Source organism: Hemicordylus capensis, chromosome 3 (genome assembly GCF_027244095.1).
Source record: "Hemicordylus capensis ecotype Gifberg chromosome 3, rHemCap1.1.pri, whole genome shotgun sequence".
Taxonomy (NCBI): Eukaryota; Metazoa; Chordata; class Lepidosauria; order Squamata; family Cordylidae; genus Hemicordylus; species Hemicordylus capensis.
Window position 1 is genome coordinate 35195692 of NC_069659.1, and position 17566 is coordinate 35213257.

Consider the following 17566-nt stretch of genomic DNA (forward strand, 5'->3'; position numbering starts at 1 on the left):
TGGTTACAAAAGGTGGGCTCCACAGGTCTGGAGCAGCCGGAAAGGCTCCTGATGCACCAGGCGACACGTCGTGTCGTGTGAATGCCCTCAGTGGCTCATTAAATTCAACTTTCTGTAATATGAAGTATTTATTAAGTCAAAATTGTTTTTATCGTGCTGTAAACCACTCTGAGCCATTTTGGAAGGGCAGTATATAAATCAAATAAATAAATAAATAAATAAATAAATAAATAAATAAATAAATAAAAATTACATTCATTTTATTATATTTTGGATTGTAACATTTTCCATTTCTTCAGTTTCCCCAGACATTTTCAAAAACAGTGAATGAGCATAGAAATATTTAAATAGCAAAGCAATTAATGTAAAAACCGACCTGCCATTAAAATAATCCGTTGCTTATCACCAAATATATAAACAAACAAACAAACAAATATCTTGCCATGGCTCTACAAGATGTTCAGGCCTAGCCTTTGTGGGACATCCAGAGAAAAGGATTTCCAAAGCTGAAGAGATGTGAAAAGCTTTCTATTGACTTCACTGCTCAAACTTGGACAATATCCCTAAGAAGCAACTATCAGCTAACCATAGGTATGTGACGGAGGTGGATAACTTTACAATGGCAGTCAGGAATGTAGCCCAAGAATATGGATTAAAGCACACAACTCAAGAAAACGTAATAAACCACACACGTGTTGGACTTCCTTTTCCATTTGAACAAACAGTCCTCACATCAAGGAGGTGGAACAGAGGAAGGATTTCTGGGGAGAGAAAAGAACATCTGTATGTTTGAAAATGAAACCTGTATTTACGTATAAAAGTCTGTAACATGTATTGCCCTGGTAATGTCCCCCCCCCCCTTAGTTAAGAAGAAAAAGATGGATGATTTAAAATAAAAATCTTAAGGCGGGGTGGGGGAAACAGGAGAGTTAAATGTTTACAAAAATGTTGATCAATAACCAACATAGATTTGGTTGCCTGACCAAGATTTAGAACACTTGCTCCTTTTCAAGGCTGGTATGTTAAGCTCTAGTTTGTCTGGAGCTAAAGAAAGAGTAAAGAGATTTCAGTAGGTAGCTAAAACTCACAAGACTCACAGGCCTACTCTTGTATACAGCATTAAATTGGGCAAAACCTCAGTGTATTTTAAAAGCATTTATTATGGTTAATTTTAAAGCTGCTTAACAACCAAGGATGTAGGTACTCTTGAGAACTTGCAATCACATGTGGTTTGAAACACAGGATGGGGGCAAATGTGTGTGTGAATGACCGCTCTGCCCTCTCTCAATAATGCCTCTGCCCCCTTTCTATAAACTAGGGAATCAGCATGGAGAAAGTGGCAGAAGAGTTTTTCTTCCTTTCTCATAGTACCAGAATACAGTGTCAGCCAATGTGATTAGCACTGGCAGCAGATTTAGGGCAGATAAGGGAAACTACTTCTTTACACAATGCATAATTAATGAATGGAATTTTCCAGAGGATCCGGTGATGGCCACTTATTTAGCTGGCTGTAAAAGGAGATTAGACACCTTCTTGGATGCAGGGGTGGCAACAGGTGTTGGCCAAGTCGGGCACTGGCTGAGGGCCCATGACCACAAGAAAGTCCATGGCATGCCTTGAGGTCTCGCTCAGTGCCTGACTGGTTGAAAGTCCGGGCGGTGGCAGCAATTCAGAGTGCAGTCTGGAGTGCTTCACAATGACCATGCTGCCTGCTTGCGTCCCCCCACCCTCACCGTCAGGGGCGTAGCAAGGTTGGAGTGGGCCCAGAGACAAGATTTTAAAATACCCCCCTCAAGCTCAGCTCATGAAGTAAAGAAATCTTAAATGAGAATGAATAGTGGTAACAAAAAGCATAGTAAAATATCTATCTATCTATCTACCTATCTATACATCTATGTGCCACAATAGAACAACATCCTAAATTATTTTTAAAAGGTTTTGTAAATTGTGGACGATGCAAGTCATTTAATAGTACTAGAGAAAGACATGCTGTTCTGGTAGCTCCAGGTCTTAACACTCACATCAATTTCGCAGGATGAATACAACTGAAGGAAGCCCGGGCGGGTGTGCGGCTGGGGGAGTCAGTCAGGTGACTTGCCTCTGGGGGGCCCCCAAGACAGTGGGCCCCCAGACAACTGTATCTCCTTGCCCTATTATAGTTACGCCCCTGCCCACCGTCTAATTGTTGCATGACTGTCAATGGGGCAGGTACACTGAAGAGAAAATAGTAGCAGGGAGTTGGTTACCACGAAGCACTTTGCACCACTACTGCCTTGTTGCCCAGGTAAGCCTCCAGTTGTTGTAGGGGTTTATCTGGTCCACAGGAAAGGTCTGGAGCACTGTTACTCTGCAGCCCAGCCATTAGGGGATGGGAGCCCAGTGCACACCCATGCTCGCCATAGCGGGTGACAGACCCAGGCACCCAGCCTGGGTTCCCCTTTGTTGGGGAAACTAAAGGAACTCTGGGGCAAAGCGTAAAGACTGCTGGCAGCTCTTCATCGCACCAGATGTGCATCTCAAAGCCTGAAAAGATTGGATTGGGAGCTCCAGCTCCCAATCTGACCTTTGCAGTCTTTGAAAGGTGAGCAAGGGAGAAGGAAGAGGGCAGATCTGACCCAGGCAGGCTTTGGAAGGGGTACAGGGCAAGTAGAGGAGGGTACTGTAGCTTCTGTTTGCCCCACTCCCCCCGCCTTTCAGAGCCAGCAGGGCCAGACTGACTGCTGGTGGGCTGCAGTTCCCTGCTGCCAGCCCAAAGACCCTGGGGGCATTGGCCATTGCCTCACCTCTTGCTATGATCTTAAAATGATGCTTGGGAGGAGCCAGAGAGTCCTTTTTAAAGTTCAGCTAGCCCACAGGGTTTCAGCCTTTTAAAACAAGTGTACTGCTTTTGTCTGAAACCTGCACAGGTACCTCATAGAGATTTTTAGTGGCTGTATATGTGTTTGTCCCTTACAAGTCCTGCTATGCTGCCTTATCATGGCGGGGTGTGTTGTTCCTGGGAGGGATGGGCGAAGTACGCCAGGAGGTATATTCCTAGCAGGGTCACCCAAAGCGTGAAGGTCATCCCAGCTGCCCAGCTAAAGCAAGCAGGCACCTTGGACAGCAGCAATATAGGAAGGTGCTGGAGGCGGATGATCACTTCAGTGACAACGACAGAGGCATCATTTCATACCGCGTGGGAGAAGGCAATGGTAAACCACTCCTGTATTTTACCAAGAAAACCACATGGATAGACTAAATAGAATGATTGTCGATGTACTGTCAGATGATGGGCCCCTCAGGTAGGATGCTAATCAACATTCTACTGAGGAATTGCTGAGGATCTCTCAGAGTACCCATGGTGTTTATGATGTGGTTAGATTAAAGCCTTTTGGACGTCTAGGGGCTGATGTTGCCATGTGGGGAAAGTAAATCCAAAGCTGCAAAGACAGAATTATAATGGGAACATGAAATGTAAGAAGCATGAATGTGGGAAGGCTCGACACAGTGAAAGATGAAATGAATTGACTACAGATTGACACCTTGGGCATCAGTGAATTAAAATGGACTGGAATATAACACTTTCAATCAGAAAATCATACCGTTTACTACTCAGGACACGAAAAACAAAGGAATGGTGTTACTTTCATAGTCAAGAAGCAATGACAGTACTTGGGTACAATGCAGTCAGTGATCAACTAATATCAATTAGATTTCATGGACAACCCTTTAACATGACAGTTCTTCAAGTCTATGCCCCAATGACTGATGCAGAAGAAGAGGACATTGATGAGTTTTATGCTCAAGTTCAGTCTGAAATTGACAGAATATGCAAGCAAGATGTGCTGGTAGTGGTTGGAGACTGGAATGCCAAAGTTGGAAAAGGTAAGGAGGAAAACACACTTGGCCTATATGGCCTATGAAACAGAAACAAAGCAGGAGAACGACCTATTAGTTTCTGCCAAGCCAATGATCTCTTCATTGCTAAGACATTCTTCAAACAACTGAAGTGGCGATGTCCATGTGTATAGGTAGGGTTGCAATGAAGGCCTTAGATGCAGGTTTTGGGCGGTCTAAAAATATGTTAAATAAAAAAATAATTAATACAAGCCTTAAAAGTATTCCCAAGGGTTTGTGTACTCCTTATTGAGAACCATTGGGCTAGACCAGGTGTAGGCAACGTGCAGCTCTCCAGATGTTGTTGGACTACAAATCCCATCAGCCACTTTTTACAGCTGGGGATGATGGGAGTTGTAGTTCATCAACATCTGGAGAGCCACAGGTTGCCTACCCCTGTGCTATACAATTAGCACTCTGCATCTCCCAGAGTCCCGTAGAACTGCGCTGGGCCAATTCAGTGAAACTACATGGAGGTGGGCACCTGCTACCATGAGTGGCCTTAACACTAATAACAACTAACATTAATTCTAACTAGGCACTTCCGCAACATATGAGACACTAACTGGTATAATGCCTCTAGTTTCCTAACCTTCATTTGATTTTTTTAAAAATTGAATTATTCAAGAGTGTTTCCCCCCTTTGTGAAGTATTGCCCTGTTTCTCATTCACACTGACTATCTTTGCTAACGTTCACGCTCTTGCTTTTGCTGTTCTTGCTTAATTAGGATTTTATCTCTGATAACGTTGAAGGCATTTGATTATCTTCTTGTTTTCCTGCACAGCAAGATTCTTTCTCTGTTAAAGGAAAGTTACTTTTAATATACCAGGGATGGAAGTGGCAGTCTGTGTGAAAACAGAGCTCTTTTTGCTGGGAAGAAAACTCCATTATACAGTAGTTTAAGAAGGTCTGTTTAAAAAGCAAAGCTGCCTCCTCTCTGTTATATTAAACTATTCTCAGCACTCCCTTTTTCTTCGAGGCTTCCTCTACTACAAATATTTTGTTTAAAAATTGCCATTATTACTGTGTGGCTTTTATATCTTCCCTGCTGTTGTTCATCTTGCAAGTGAAGAAAACACACAAAGCATTCCAGACTTTCCGGAGACCTGTTCACAAGGCACACTTGGGGTGTGTGTGTGTGTTTTTTAGTATTTATGTTCAACTGGATGTCCTCTCACCAAACAGCATAAATTCTACCCGAGGCGAAGATTAGAAACACTGGCATTATTTCAGCAGCTAACAGGAGCGTTGTCATGGAGCCAATGCTTAAAAACACACTTTCTTCTGGATTTGAACAGGTTTTATAATTATATCTTCTTGAATAGTATTTTGTTTTGCTTATTCAGGTGATAATTTTAATAAAAATGAGACCATGCCATAGCATTCTTATACAGACATATTATTTATCACATTTTAAAATTGCCCTTCTTCAGAGAAACTCAGGGAAGCATTTATAGTTTTTACTTTACAATAGCAATAAGATGAAATGCTGCACATTAGACCAGGGCTGCACAGTTTTGATCTCTGAGCTGTAGTTGGACTACAGCTCCCATCTACCCCAGCCACCACAAATGGCCAATAGTCAGGAAATATGGGAGTTGTGGTCCATCAACTGGTGGAAGGTCAAGTTGTGCAGCCCTAGGTTAGACTGCGGGAAAGCAACTAGCTGAAGGTTACCTAGAAAACTCTTTAGCAAAGTGTTGGTCCAACACTCTAGCCACTACACAATGCTAGTTATGTATGGGAGGGGAGAGCTGGTCTTGTGGTAGCAAGCATGACTTGTCCCCTTAGCTAAGCAGGGTCTGCCCTGGTTGCATATGAAAGGGAGACATGATGTCTGAGCACCATAAGATATTCTCCTCAGGGGATGGAGCCGCTCTGGGAAGAGCAGAAGGTTCCAAGTTCCCTCCCGCCCTGACTTTTCCAAGATAGGGCTGAGAGAGATTCCTGCCTGCAACCTTGGATTCCTGCCTGCAACCTTGGAGAAGCCGCTGTCAGTCTGTGAAGACAATACTGAGCTGGATAGACCAATGGTCTTACTCAGTATAGGGCAGCTTCCTGTGGTCCTGGTCCTATGGTCCTATTTGAGCTGTGTTTCTGATATCCTCACATCTTCTGGCTTGGCTGGTACTCCCCCCCCCCTTTTCCTGTTCAAGGGGGCTGTTTGGAGTAATTGTCATCATCATGTTAGCCCCTGATGAGGAAAATGTGGAATAATTTTCTCATCAGGCCAATCAATAAGAAAGTAGGATAATTTTACATTATGGGAGACCTGGTCTTGTAGTAGCAAGCATAAATTGTCCCCTTTGCTAAGTAGGTTCCACTTAGTTTCCATTTGAATGGGAGACACGTGTGAGTCCTGTAAGATATTCTCCTGAGGGGATGGGGCCGATCTAGGAAAAGCACCTTTGTGGAGCACACACAGCATGCAGAAGGTTCCAAGTTCCCTCCCTGGCATCTCCAAGATAGGGCTGAGAGAGACTCCAGCTTGCAACCTTGGAGAAGCCGCTGCCAGTAGATGGACCAATGGTCTGACTTGATAGAAGTCCGCTTCCAGGTCTGTTGAGGCTTTCTTACATGCATTTGTGTACAATGTGTAGTTTGCCTCTTGTAATCTCAACCTGCTACCTGGAATGTGCTTCTGGGTTCTTCAGATGAACTCAGTATGGCTGACAATTACTCAGAGCAATCCCACTGAAATTAAAAGGGCAGGTTAAGAAATTCTTAATGGGTCATTTTAATTCCAATGGGATTACTCTGAGTAATTTTACTCAGTATGCCAGCCAGTGCCTGCCAGGTCTGTCTTCATGCTCTGTAGGCTCTTAGCCTGGCTGGAATAGGGAGCTGTCAGTGTGGTCATGCAGCTTCATGCATTACTTCCTTCATCTAGGAGAGACCATATTACTCCCGTATTGAAGGAGTTACACTGGCTGCCGGTATGTTTCCGGGCAAAATACAAGGTGTTGGTTATAACCTATAAAGCCCTAAACAGCTTGGGCCCTGCGTATTTAAGAGAATGTCATCATCATCATCATCATCATCATTATTATTATTATTATTATTATTATTATTTCAATTTCTATACCATCCTTCCAAAAATGGCTCAGGGTGGTTTACACAGAAAAATAATAAATAAATAAGCTGGATCCCTGTCCCCAAAGGGCTCACAATCTAAAAAGAAACATCAGATAGATACCAGCAACAGTCACTGGGGGTACTGTGCTGCGGGTGGACAGGGCCATGAACCCCACTGCCCATTCATGAATCATGAACCCCACCGCCCATTGAAATCATCAGGAGAGGTCAGTCTGCATTTGCCACCAGCTCGTCTGGTGGCTACTCAGGGACGGGCCTTCTCTGTTGCTGCCCCGAGGCTTTAGAATGTGCTCCCTAGTGAAATAAGAGCCTCCCCATCTCTGACAGCTTTATAAATGTCTTTAAAGATGCATCTGCTCACCCAGGCTTTTAATTAATATTGTTTTGATTGTTTTTAATGTTTTAGAATATATTTTTTAAAAAAATTTAATTATCGTGTTTTTAAATTTCTTGTTTCTGTTTTTAACTAATGTTGTAATCCGTCTGGTTGTAATCTGGTTGTAATCCGTCCAGAGACGTAAGTTTGGGGTGTTATAGAAATACGTTAAATAAATAAAATAAATAAAATAAATGTGGCTGCATCCTTGGGTCACTCTAATGCAGGATTTTAGAGCACATATATCAGTTCTATGACCCCACAAGTTATTACATGCTAAACCTTTAAGCAACTATTGAGGTCATTCACACAATTAAAAACTGTGTTCTACTCAGGTTTGGGAGCTGTGTGTGCTCCTAATTTTCAGTTGTGTGGAAACAAGGTAGGAGGAAAACCTGGGCAGAAGGGATTGGGTGGAAGCACAGTAGGAGGAAAACCTGGGTAGCTTTTCTTCTTACCTTGCTTCCACACAATCACTTCTACCCAGTTTTTCTTCCTACCTTGCTTCCACACAACCAAAAATTGGGAGTACACACGTTTTGATTGTGTGGATGACCTCTGTGTCTCCTAAGAATGTCGTCATGTTCATGATGGTTAGTTCTATGTTGTGCATTTCACAAATATTTTACTTTGCATTACATACCACTGACACTAATCTGTTTCTAATTATTGTAAACAGGAAAGTGAAGACAAGAAGAAACATATTTTCTATTACCCTTTAACATATTTTCTGTTACCCTTGCTATTTTCTTTTACAGCATATGTTCTATATGCTATAATATTTTTTGTATCTAATTATAGCATATTTTCTGTTACCCTTGCTGTTATTTGCAATACACAATAAGATTTTTTTTTTTAAAAAAAAGTCCTGTGAGAGTAAAGAGGCCCACTGTTTCTTCACCATGAATTCAGCTTGACATGTAATGCTCATTTTGTATTTTAATTTTTTCTCATTTTTTAACCCTTCTGTTACACTTCGAAATCTGATGTGACATATTAATAAAGAACTTAGGAAATGTATTCCTTTTGATATGAACGTAACTTAATAAATAACAAAAGAGGTTAGAAGATCTGGGCCCATTTTAAAAGTGTGTGGTGGGGACCCTCGTGTTCGACAGTTACATGTGGGCTGTCAGTATGGCTGAGGGGTGGGCAGGAGATCAGTTATTTAGGTCAAAGAAAAACATACGTGTAAGAATAAATGAGGAAAAAAGAGTTCTGTGTTTGTTTGACTTTGTAAACAGCAAAGCATGTCTAATCCATAGAATGGTGATATTCTAGAGCAATCTTTCTAGAATTTGGCACATCCAGCCTTGGAGACATGTTTCATTCCTTGCTGTTTTGCAGTTTGAATACATGTTAAGCCCTCCCCAAACACTGCAGTATAGATATCTTGTCCTGAGTTGGAAAAAGCTATTCATGACGTAAGCTAGTCAAAATCAGGCACATTCAAGTCACATTGGTTTTAATGGAAGAGCTGTGCTTTGAATATTGACCTTGAAATAAATGGCGCTTAAAAATGTCTAATTTTATTGGCTTTTGATCCACTGAGGCTGTTCTCATGCACGGGCAAAACCAGGCTAACAAAGCCAAGCCTGGTCTTGTCCGTGCATGAGAATCCACAGAATCGTACCAGATCCTGGTGCTGCCTAGGCATCAAACCTACCAAGCCAGCCACCATCTTAAAACAGGATTAAGAGAACTAGCGCTCCCTTAGCCCCATATTTTTTTAATTGTCTGCCAGCCCCAGCTGCTTGCCCCCATTGTGGGGCTCCCGACTGGTATCGGGAGAATCCCCATAATGTGTCGCACACTCATGCAGTGCATTATGGGAGTTAAACTAGAAAGAGCTGGTGGCGTGCATGTGCCCTTCGTGGCACGTGCTCATCTCCGCTGCTGGGGCGCGCGCGCCGCAAACATCACATGGCGCACGCGCACCAGCGGTGGAGACGAGCATGTGCACCGCGAAGGGCGTATGCGCGCCGCAAGCTCTTTCTAGTTTAACCCTTACAGACAACGACGGGGGCAGGGGCGGCAGGGAGGAACTCTGCCGCCCCAAGAACGTTTTTGGCAACTCCAGCGCCAGAGGGGGAAGAGCGGCGGGGGGGGGGGGAAGTACTACCACCCCCGCTTAAGGACACACTCCCCCCAGTGCCGGACCATGCTTCTGTGGTTCTGTGCACATCCCTAATGTGGAGAAGCATATAATCTCAGTAAGTACTTCTAACTAGCAAGAGATAGAGAAACTGGAAAGGAGAGAGGGGAGGGAGCTGCTTGGAAGGGGGAATGGCAGAGCACCAGGTTTTAGTGAGCAGGAAGGAAGTTGGAGGCAAAGGCTGGTTCTTGAGAGAGATGTATTACTGGGTCTCGTCATGGGACAGCAAGTGTGAGCAATTTGGGTCCGATGCTTCGGAGCGAAGTTCAGGCAGGCCTCATGCAGTTATGTTGGATATTGCTGAATAGTAGGTAGAAATTACTCTGATCTCAAGCCCCACGGTAGGATCACCAGTAATTTCTTGCCTTTGTCAAGAAGAGCCTTTGGTTCTGCCTCACAGTTTAGCAAAAGGTTCAAGAAATGAGCAGCTTTGCTTGTTAGGCATAAGCTTTTTGACTGGCCATGTCTGAGGTGGCCTCTTATGCAGGCTGGTCCTTTTGATCTGTCATGAATCTCAAAAGTGTCAATTGTTGTTATCCTCTAGATCCTGTCCCCTGACAATTATTGATCAGTTCAGGATAATAGGTTATTCCAGGATAACAGGATCTGAATTCCATCTCCTGTTAGCTGTTAACAGAAAACATTGTATTCTTGTGTTCCTAAAGCATCTGCATTTCTGAACTTTGCGGATGGGCTTTCTCCCTTGTCCACAGACTTCTGGCGTCTTGCCTCAAAGAGTGTTGAAAGTCAAAGGTGTTGGTGTTAAAAAGGAAGAAGCTAAGCTATATGTGTGAGACAGCAATTAAACAACTTCTTGTGTACATCTACCTAGTGTGTAATTATAAAATTCCATACTCCCTCCAATGCTTTTTAACATCTACATGAAACCGCTGGGAGAGATCATCAAGGGATTTGGAGCTGGGTGTTACCAGTACGCTGATGACACCCAGATCTACTTCTCCATGTCAACTTCTTCAGGTGATGGCATATCCTCCCTAAATGCCTGCCTGGAAGCAGTAATGGGCTAGATGAGGGAGAACAAACTGAAGCTGAATCCAGATAAGGAACTTATTGTGCAGGGTCAGAACTCTAGAGATGATTTTGATCTACCTGTTCTAGATGGGGTCACACTTCACCAAAAGGAACAGGTCCGCAGTCTGGGAGTACTCCTGGATCCACACCTCTCCTTGGTTTCTCAGGTTGAGGCGGTGGCCAGGGGTGCTTTCTATCACCTCTGGCTGATACGCCAGCTGCACCCGTTTCTCAAGATCAATGACCTCAAAACAGTGGTACATTTGTTGGTAACCTCCAGACCTGACTTCTGTAATGTGCTCTATGTGGGGCTGCCTTTGTATGTAGTCCGGAAACTTCAGTTGGTTCAGAATGCGGCAGCCAGGTTGGTTTCTGGGTCATCTCAGATAGACCACATTACTCCTTTGCTGATGGAGTTAAATACTGGATGCTGATAGGTTTCCGGGCATAATACAAAGTGCTAGTTATAACTTATAAAGCCCTAAACGGCTTAGGTCCTGGGTATTTAAGAGAGCATCTTCTTCGCTACGAACCCCACCGCTCATTGAGGTCATTTGAGGAGGTCTTTCTTCAGTTACCGCCAACTCGTTTGGTGGTCACACAGAGACAGGCCTTCTCGGCTACTGCCCCGAGATTGTGGAATGCGCTCCCTGCTGAGTTACGAACCTCCCCATCTCTGGCTATTTAAAAAAAAAAAAACATTTGAAAACCTATTTTTTTACCCAAGCCTTCTCAGGTTTTTAATTAAAAAGTACTGTTAATTTTATGGTTTTTAAATTACTGTATTGTTTTAACTTTTATATGTGTTATATGTTCAACTGTTTTAACTTTTATATGTGTTTTAATTGTTGTTAGCCACCCAGAGACGTAAATTTGGGCGGGGTATAAATTTAATTAATTAATAACAACAACAACAATAATAAACATTCAAAGTAACAGCAATAGGATATATGTGTGAGACTAGTAATTAATCCATCTGATTAAGGCAAAACAATGTAGGCAACATCAACATGGTAAAACCTTCTGCCAGAGGAAATCCGGGATCAGCTTCTAGCTTCCCCCAATGCCATTACCTGAGAGCAAAGTCCAGACAATTTGGCTAGTCTATTAGGAGGCAGTCATTTCACTCAGAGTTCAGGCTTCAATTGATTTCTTAATCAAGCAGAATCAGACACAGGCCTTGATTTCACAAAATTTTGGATTAGTAACTCCGGGTCCAATGTGGTAGCCAGGGTGGCCACAACAGTGGGGTGCCTGGGGCTGGGGGGCAGCATGTGTCACCGCTTCTGTCCCTCTAGGGAGGTCACCCTCTCCTCAGCGTTCCCCTGCTGCCACTGCATCACAGGGGAGCTGCACTCACCCCAGCCCTGCAGCCCCAATCACAGCAAGACCAGCCAACCCTCTAAAGCAGGCCTGTTCTTGCTGGCAGTTGGGGGAAGCAGAGCCAAGTGGTTCGGCAGGTAGTGGGTGGCAAGTGAAGGGGTGGTAGGCAGTGAGTGAAGGGGCGGGGAGTGAGGAGCACGGGGCCGTGTTTCGGATTTTACCCCTGGGCTGCCACCAACCTTGCTATGCCACAGACCTAGAAGTTTGAGGGATTCCACCTGACTCTTGTTTCTTTCTCCCTCTTGAATTAGTCATTGGTGAGTCTAGTCAGTCAGGGATTACATAATGAATTGCCCGACATTATGATGTGACAAAGTCAGATCTGGCCATATGATGACATAGCAATAGCAATAGCAATAGCACTTACATTTATATACTGTTCTATAGCTGGAAGCTCTCTAAGCGGTTTACAATGATTTTAGCATATTGCCCCCCAACATTCTGGGTACTCATTTTACCGACCTCGGAAGGATGGAAGGCTGAGTCAACCTTGAGCCCCTGGTCAGGATTGAACTTGTAAACTTCTGGTTACAGGGCGGCAGTTTTACCAATGTTTTACCACATTGTGGCCCAATAAATGATGGCAAATGAGGTACTGTTTCTTGTATAGCCAGATGCTCAGCGCATACAGTTAGGGATCATGGAGTAAATGGGATGTGACTACAGTGCTGCACAGCTAATTAGATGTGTTGACGTGGTGGTCTCATTGAGTGCAAGTAGAGGCAATCAAAAGTGACGGAAATGTAACCATTTCCCCTCACCTTTTTGTGAACATTTTTGCAAGGAGCACTGAAAAATCTTTGAGAAGGGAAGGTGGAACATACATAGGAACAAAGCATCTGCCATATGCTGAGTCAGACCATAGGTCCATCTATCTCAGTATTGTCTACTCTACACTGACTGGCAGCAGCTTCTCCAAGGTTACAGGCAGGAGTCTCTCTCAGCCCTATCTTGGAAATGTGGGAAAAAAACTGTGAGTAGTTTTAGCATGGCTCTAGTGTGATGCACGGTTTCAATTAGTATGACCTGATAAGCTGAAAGCTGTGGTGTATGCTCAGTCAAGCTAAGCCAAGCTTCTAGAGGGATTCTGTTGTTGTTTCACTTTAAGAAGCTGCTGCCTGCCTCTGGGAGCCATCTGTTAATAAAGAACCTGTTAGCTTGTCCAGTTTGTGTATGATCCATGGACTTAACAGTGGTGACGAAGGTGGGATTCTCCTGGGATGGCAGTACTGCTGTTTTCTGCACTAGAAAAACCCACAAGTTAGTAGCTGTTGTTGGTTATTTAGGCCCAGAGGCCTTGCAGAGGACTAGGCCTGACAAGACCTTTTTGCAGACAGTTAAGGGAAGGGCCCCTTGCAGGCCTTGAAGGTAGACGTGTGAGGTGACCTGTTAACAGCCTCAGGAAATAAATAGATGTGGGTTCCCAAAGAGAAAATATGGACCATTTTGATGATTCTGTGGAGGACTGGGCCACATATGTTGAGCACCTGGAGCAATATTTTGTACTCCGTGATATTCCAGAGGAAAAGAAGGTGCCAGCATTATTAAACTACATGGGAGGTCAAACATACCACGTCCTTCGCAGTTTGAAATATCCAGATAAGCCATGCTCTAAGTCCTTTGCTGAACTGGTGAAGTTGCTACAAGACCATTTTTCACCTAAGCCCTTGGAGATTGCCGCAAATTTTCGCTTTCACAAACGGAATCAACAGGTGGGGTTGATCAAGCCATTGTGGCTTATGCTACTGTATTACAGAGACTAGCAGAATCCTGTAACTTTGGAAAGAAAGGAAAGATTGTGCCGTTGGGTCGGTGTCGACTCCTAGCAATCACATTCTATGTTATTTTCTTGGTAGAATATAGGAGTGGTTTACCAGTGCCTCTTCCTGCACTGTATGAGAGGATGCCTTTCAGCACCTCCCTATATCGTTGCTACCCAATATTTGGAGACTTTGCAAATGGCTCTGCGAGATCAGCTGGTTTGTGGTCTCAGAGATGGAAGCATTCAGAAATGCCTCCTGATATCAACTGAACTTACCTTTTAAAAAGCCTTAGAAATAGCCTCATCCATGGAAGTAGCTACAGGAGTTGCAAGCTGTGAGTATGAGTGAGCCTCCCAATCATCCCCTATATTGTACTCTGAATCAAATGGGCAAAACAGAACCCAAGGGAAAATGCAGGTGCAGATAGAAAATGCAGATAGATCTATCGATCTATCGATCTATCTATCTATCTGACTTCTATACCGCCCCATCCAAAGGCTCTGAGCAGTGCACTACAGGTAAAATACTACAACAAACAGCAATTAAAACAAACAAGTTAAAACAATATCTGGCACAACAGGTAAAATACTACAACAAACAACATTTAAAACAAACAAGTTAAAACAATATAAAAACATATCTAAAACAGTTCAGAGCCATTTAAAACCAATTACAAATACTTAAAACCAATTAAAAAACCTTGGAAGGCCAGGCCAAACAAATAAGTATTTAGCACTCTCTTGAAGGCCAACAATGAGCCCAGACTATGGATACCTGCTGGGAGTGCATTCCATAGACCAGGAGCAACTACAGAGAAGGCCCAGCTCTGAGTCACCACCAGACACACCGGTGGTAACTGGAGAGAGACCTCTCTGAATGACCTCAACGTGCTATGGGGAACATACAGAAGAAGGAGCTCTCTAAGGTAACCAGGCGTTGTGGCAAGCTGGGACATAAGATTGTTAACTGCCACCTCCCAAATGTGACATGCTGACAGAATGGGGGAAAGGGGCATGTACAACCAGTGTGTCAGTCTACCACATAACTTGGAGCAATAGTAAGGCCCAACAACATTGCAGCAACAGTGATGTGCAGCAGCAGCAGAGCAGCTATCGTGGCATATGGGTACTGGAGGGCAGTGATGACGGTAGTAAAGTATTGTGTGTGTACAGACTGCCTCTTTTCAAGATGAGGATACAGAGCCCATATGGATCACTCCCCTAATAGAGAGCAAAGCACTTTGGATGAAACTAGACACTGATTTGGCTGTGTCTGTTATTCCTCAGAAAGAGTATGAAAAGAAATTCAACAATGTATACATGTGTTCAGCAGCCATCAAACTAAAGACATACACAGGACAAAAAATAACCCCTACCTTGGAGTGTGTTCTGTGGCAGTTCAGTATAATGGCCAGTCTTAAAATTTAAATCTATATGTCGTTCCCACGAGGGTTGGGGCAGCACTATTTGGACGCAGTTGGTTAAGGGCAATGGACTGGAAATCCATCAAGACTCTCTGAGTGCCTCGGAGAACTGATGCACAGGTGCAGCTGGAAACCCTTTTGTCTATTGCTTCAGCAGAGTATTGGTCATTTGAAGAATAATATGGCCAGCATCATTTTGGTGGAGGGAGCCCAGCGAAAATTCTTAAAAACTCGACATGTTCCACTTGCTATGAAGAATGCTTTAGCAAAAGAACTTGAAATACTTGAAATCATGGGCATAATGACTAAGGTTGATTGGAGTGGGCTACACTGATTGTCCCCATCATGAAGAAGAATGGCTCTATATGGATTTGTGGTGACTTCAAAATTACCAAAAATCCTATGTTGAGATTTGAACATTATTCCATGCCTCATATTGAAGATATCTTCTTACTAGCTCGTCGACAGACAAACTAGATCTAGGACAGTCTTATCTACAAATGGAAGTGGAAGAACCACATAGGAAATTCTTGACCATCGAAATGGAAAAAGGACTGTTCCAGTACAATCATTTGGTGTTTGGAGTGACATCAGCACCTGTGATGTGGCACAGGGCCATGGATCAAGTACCGCAACTGTGAGAGGGTCCAGTGATTAAAATCATGTAAAGAATCTGACACAAATCCTAAAAAGCCTGGAAGAACTTAAAACAATTTAACAATTTAAAAATCATCCACAAATTAAAACATAAAAATTTTAAAGAACTGGAAAAGCTTGGGTGAAGAGGTAGGTTTTCAAATGCTTTCTAAAAATTGTCAGAGATGGGGAGGATAGTATCTCAGCAGGGAGCGCATTCCACAGCCTCGGGGCAGCAACCAAGAAAGCCCGTCCCCGTGTGGCCACCAGCCGAGCTGGCGGCAATTGGAGATGGATCTCTCTGGATGACCTCAATGGGCAGTGGGGCTCATAATGAAGAAGACGTTCTCTTAGATACCCAGGGCCTAAGCCATTTAGCTTGGCTTGTGATGCCTCCACATATGGCCTTGGAGTTGTCATGTCTGATAGCATGGAGTGACCCATAGCTTTTGCATCCAGATTGTTAAGTCTGGCAGAGCGCAACTATGCTCAAATAGATTGAGAAGCTTTGACCTTGATCTGGGGAGTGGAAATTTGGACATTAGCTTTATGGCAGGAAGTTCACCTTGGTCACAGACCACAAAACTCTGCTGTCCATTTCCCATCCTGTGAAGGGTATTTGAGAAGTGGCAGCTGTCCATATTCAGCCCTGGGCATTACTTTTGGGAGCTCATACATATGATGTTAAGTTCAAAGGAGTGGCTCAACTTTGCAATATGGATGGCCTGTCATGACTGCTCTACATTGCAGGATGTAGAGCAGGCTTGCTCAGCGTAGGCCCCCCAGTTGTTTTTGAACTACAACTCCCATAATCCCCAGCCACAGTGCCCAATAGCCAGGGATTATGGGACTTGTAGGTCAACATCTGCAGGAGGGCTGAAGTTGAGCAGCCCTGATGTAGAGGAAGACAGCAACCATTGAGACAGGCTCTCTGTTGTGGAAGTGTTCCATATGTTATAAATGAACATCTTGCCAATCACATCATCAGTGTTTTATCAAGAAACAGACCAAAATTGTATACTGGTGTAAGTCTATGATGGTACCTTACCGTTTGAGGAGCCTTGTTGTTTACTGAATTCAATTACTATTATCAGGGGGTAACAATGAGAAAATATTATTCACCATCTACATATTTTATATCCTTGATGAATATTTATGCATGATTTATTACCTCCAGAGTAAAGCACAGCTTTAAGAAACCAAGAGATGACTCATGATTTTTCAATGCCATAATTTTGTTTATTCCCCAAATTTTGTTTTCATACAAGCCTTCTCATAACAATATGGTCCTGCTGTGAAACCATACCAAATGCATTGGGATGCAGAATCACTGCAGAACCATGAATTATACCTTTGTTTCTAATAAGAGGTTTAGCATCCCCTTTGTTCTTAAACATAATTTTTCCCCAGGTGCTCAGGAGGAGGAGATATCTACTCTCTCCAAAACAGGATGGTAGACACAGACTACAAAGGGATAAGAATCTACTCATCTGATTAGCCTCTCTTTAATTATACTATTTCCATAATTTCTACCAAGGGCTTTTTTCAAGAGGTATTAGATTTCTACCTTCCAGAAGTCCTCAAGAACTTGATCCATATTTAATAGCATAGCACAATCTTCAATTTTCGAAAGATAAACTCTATATGGCAGAGGTTCTCAAATTTGAGTCCCCTGATGTAGTTAGGCTACAATTCCCATCATCCCAAGCCACAATGACCTTCTGGGGACCCATGTTTGAGAACCCCTGAGGGCACACATTTGAGAATTCTGGGGGATCTATATTTGACATCCCCTACTATAATGGTACCATTGATTTATTAATTA

General features: G+C 43.4%; 2 long non-coding RNA genes across 4 annotated transcripts in view; one reads left to right on the plus strand and one right to left on the minus strand.

The window, feature by feature from the left end:
* Positions 1-243: 243 nt before the first annotated feature.
* On the minus strand, positions 244-14037 carry LOC128352259 (uncharacterized). Its single transcript, XR_008320292.1, has 2 exons — positions 13958-14037; positions 244-761 (listed from the first exon to the last, which is right to left on the minus strand). It is a non-coding gene; the product is annotated as an uncharacterized LOC128352259 (long non-coding RNA).
* Positions 11667-17566, plus strand: part of LOC128352258 (uncharacterized) — a 40791-nt gene continuing 34891 nt past the window's right edge. Inside the window, exons 1-2 of one of the 3 annotated variants that reach the window (XR_008320291.1) lie at positions 11667-12176; positions 13441-13631. This is a non-coding gene — a long non-coding RNA (uncharacterized LOC128352258). Of the gene's footprint in view, positions 12177-12905; positions 13632-17566 lie in introns of those variants that run through there. The other 2 variants (XR_008320290.1, XR_008320289.1) reach the window with 2 other exon arrangements.